Raw genomic sequence first — 3945 nt, 5'->3', positions numbered from 1 at the left:
GGGCCCGGGCTGGATTCGAACCCGCCACCTTAGGTGTATGTGGCTGGCGCCTTAGCTGCCTGAGCCACAGGCACCGAGCCAGACAGTTATTTTATTTTACTTTTTGGTTTGTTTCCAGGTGTTTTCTCTTCTTTTTATTTCAATAGATTTAGAAGAATCAAGTGTTTTTTGTTACATGGGTAAATTATACAATATTTAAATCAGGGCTTTTAGGGTACCTGTCACCAGAATAGTGTACATTGTACTTGATAGGTAGATTTTTATCCCTCAGAAAATCATATTTTTTTGGTCTGTTAATAGCTACTTTGTATTTTTTTGCTCATTAGAAGATTTGCCCTGTTTATTCTGTGAAAATATATAATCTCAGTTTGCTTTGCTGATATGCTTTTTATCTTAAATTTTTTTAGTAAGTAAAGGGCTTTTGAATTGTCACTGCTGTTATATATTGTATGTCCCCTCTCACCGGTTCCTGTGGCTCTAGGGCAAAATATACTACATTTACTAAATGAAATTTCATATCCAATTTTTTCTCCGAAAGCCCTAAATGAAATTGATTAGAGGGACCTGGTGTAGGAAGTAGGTACTAGTTGATCATTACAAAATGGATTGGATTCCAGACCTATCAATTTTCCTGAATAGAGAAGAAAAGAAGTTTTAGGTCAGATAGCGGGGATCAGTGAAAGAGAGAGCATTGTTTGGGAAGGGAGGAGTTAATCTGTGTAGTTTCCTTTCCAACTTCAGAAACTCATGGCTCAAGGAGATACTGAAGGCAGTTCCTGTCTCTTTCTAAGAAGGCAAAGACTTGTGGCCTCCTTAAGCCAGAGGGTGCAAGAAGATGCTAGTGTGGGCAGCAGGAGGAGGCCAGCCAGATGGTGGAGGCACGGAGGCGAGGGTGGGGCTGGGGTGAAGTGAAGGTGCTAATTAGCTTGTCTTGACTTGCCAAGAGCCAGAGGCAAGCAGATGGCTGCACCCTGAATGCCACCCTTTCTCCGTCCAATAGGCAGCAGTGGTTGAGCTTGTGGTCATGCGGAAAGCATCCATTATTTTTTTTCCTCTTCAGAACGTGGACTTAGTGGAGGGACTACAAAGAGAAAACCAAGATTTAGTATTATATGTATCTAAGAAAAACAGATTTTTATCTCTTTCCATCTTTTGCAATAACTAGGTGCCAGTCCATATTTGACAATATCAACTGAAAGTGATTTTTTCTTTCTGTTACAAAAAACCAATCTGAGGTAATCACATTGCGCCTGAATATGTGAAAATTAATCACTAAAATGACACAATTAGGTATGATGTCCAAACTCAACACCCACGGCATTTGTGTTTGGAAAGGTGGCTCACTAGCACAAGCCTTTCCTTGCACACCCTGTAAGCAGTTTCTGTAGGGTACAGACTGTGTCTTTTTTTTTGAGACAGAGTCTCACTTTGTTGCCCTTGATAGGTAAAGTGCTGTGGTGTCATAGCTCACAGCAACCTCCAACTCTTGGGACCAAGTGATTCTCTTGCCTCAGCCTCCTGAGTAGCTGGAACTACAGGTGCCTGCCACTACACCCAGCTATTTTTAGAGACATTCTCACTCTGGCTCAGGCTGGTCTCGAACCTGTGAGCTCAGGAAAATCCATGTGCCTCATCCTCCCAGAGTGCTAGGATTACAGGCATGAGCCACCTCCCCCAGCCCTTTTTTTTTTTTTTTGAGACAGGAGACAGAGTCTAACTTTGTTATCCTGGGTAGAGTGCCACGGCATCATAACTCCCAGCAACCTCAAATTCTTGGGCTGGAAGAGTCAATCCTCTTGCCTCAGCCTCCAAAGTAGCTGGGACTACGGTGTGCACCACTATACCCAGCTAGTTTTTTCTCTATTTTTAAATTAAATTCAATTTTTTAAAGATAGAGTCTGACTCTCTTGCCCTGGGTATAGTGCCTTGGTGTCACTCTCTGATAGCTCACAGCTATCTCAAACTCTTGGGCTCAAGCAATTCTCTTGTCTCAGCTACTTGGAAGGCCACAGCACCCAGCTGTTTTTTGTTTGTTTGTTTGTTTGTTTGTTTGTCTTATTATTTGTAGTAGAGACGGGGTCTCACTCTTATGCTGGTCTTGAATTCCTGAGCTCAGCAATCAATCTTCTTCAGCCTCCTGGAGTGTTAAGATTTGCCTGGCTGAGACTGTCTTGATTGTTTCATAATTTCTCTGAAGCTGGCTATAGTGGTATACACTAAAATTTGTTGAGTTGAATTATGTTTAGTAAGTCTATCACTCCATGTACTGTTCATTACCTTTATTTGTATAAATACTGAATCCATGTCCAGATAAACTTAGAGCGAGCATGACAAAGTAAAACAGGCAATGTTTGGAAAATGCAAGGTACAGCAGGCAATGATTTTTCTCAGTGCTAGTAAGGTGCTTTATGTGCCAAACTAACTAGTTGCTTTCAAAATTGGCAAGTAAAGATCCTACTTTTTTTTTTGCAGTTTTTTGGCCGGGGCTGGGTTTGAACCCACCACCTCTGGCATATGGGGCCAGTGCCCTACCCTTTGAGCCACAGGCACTGCCCAGATCCTACTTATTTTTGTAGAGGAAGGGAAAGTAATAAATATTTACTCAGCACCAGCTACGTGCCATGTACACCTTGTATGCGTTAACGTGTTCGATCCTTTCAATATCCCTTTAAGGTAGTTCTTTTTCTGCTTTTCACAGATGAAAAATCAAAAGTTCACAGACATTAAATAACCTGCTAAAGGTCGCATAGCGAGTGGCTGAGCAGGATCACATGGGTATGGCTTACTGCCCTGCTATTCTGCTTTTATTGACCTGATACCCAATACCTCCATGGTTCCCTCATATACTATTTCTCTAGTGATTGGACAAATCAGCCCACTGTACCTCCTAAACATTCTCCACTCTCTTTCTCACCCCCAGCCCAAATGGTAGAAGGAGAGGGGGCACCCAGATTTTCACCTGCTTAATTCTACATTCAAATTAGTTTGGGACCTTTAAAAGATAAAGAGAAATGAAATAGTGTATTGATATAGGAGAGAGCATTAATTCCGTTTCTAATGGGCAATTCTGTGATCCCTTCTTCCAAATTTCCAAACTTTCACATTCACCTTGCACTTGCTAATATGTGATGGAGGTATCTTATTAGCTGAACATCTTTTAGTTCTCATAACATTGTCTGATATTAACTAGATTCTTTCTGAGGCATGAAGTACACCTACGGTTCTCCTTCTCATTGCTTAGCACACCACACATAATATTTAAAGCATGTATTAAATTAAGTGGTTGATTGCCTGCAATTTTGTCATCCAGAATCATGACCACTTTTGCAGGAAGTAAATGGCACAGTAAGTCTGACTCTGAAATAAGAGGGTGGTATTTAGAGAGAAAAAGATGTGTTATTTACTATTTCTGCTACCTTTTATTTTTTTAGACAGAGTCTCACCCTGTCACCCTTGGCAGAGTGCTGTGGTGTCAGGGCTCACAGCAACCTCAAACTCTCGGGCTTAAGCGATTCTCTTGCCCCAGCCTCCCAAATAGGTGGGACTACGGGCACTCGCCACATTGCCTGGCTATTTTTCTGTTGCAGTTGTTTAGCTGGCCCCAGACTAGGTTCGAACCTGCCACCCTCAGTGTCTGTGGCTGGTGCCATAACCACTGTGCTGTGGGGACCAAGCCTCTGCTACCATTTTAACAATAAAAGGTATACATGTCACTACAATAAACATTACAGATGGGATTCTTACTTTCAGACAAGAGTAGTTGGAAATAAGATGTATTCCACATGTAATTCCTACAAAGAATTGTTTTGAAAAGTTTCAAAAGTTAAGTATGTATCTCTTTATTCCCTATTAGAGTGATTTGCTGAAAGAAATCACTCGTATGTACTCAAATCTCTTTCATAAGGGAGACTCTTGGAAATGAGAGTGGGCTTGGTGCCTGCAGCT

Source organism: Otolemur garnettii, unplaced genomic scaffold (genome assembly GCF_000181295.1).
Source record: "Otolemur garnettii isolate 467f Iridium unplaced genomic scaffold, OtoGar3 scaffold00003, whole genome shotgun sequence".
Lineage (NCBI taxonomy): Eukaryota > Metazoa > Chordata > Mammalia > Primates > Galagidae > Otolemur > Otolemur garnettii.
The sequence above is the reverse complement of the archived record's forward strand: the minus strand, read 5'-3'. Positions refer to the sequence as shown.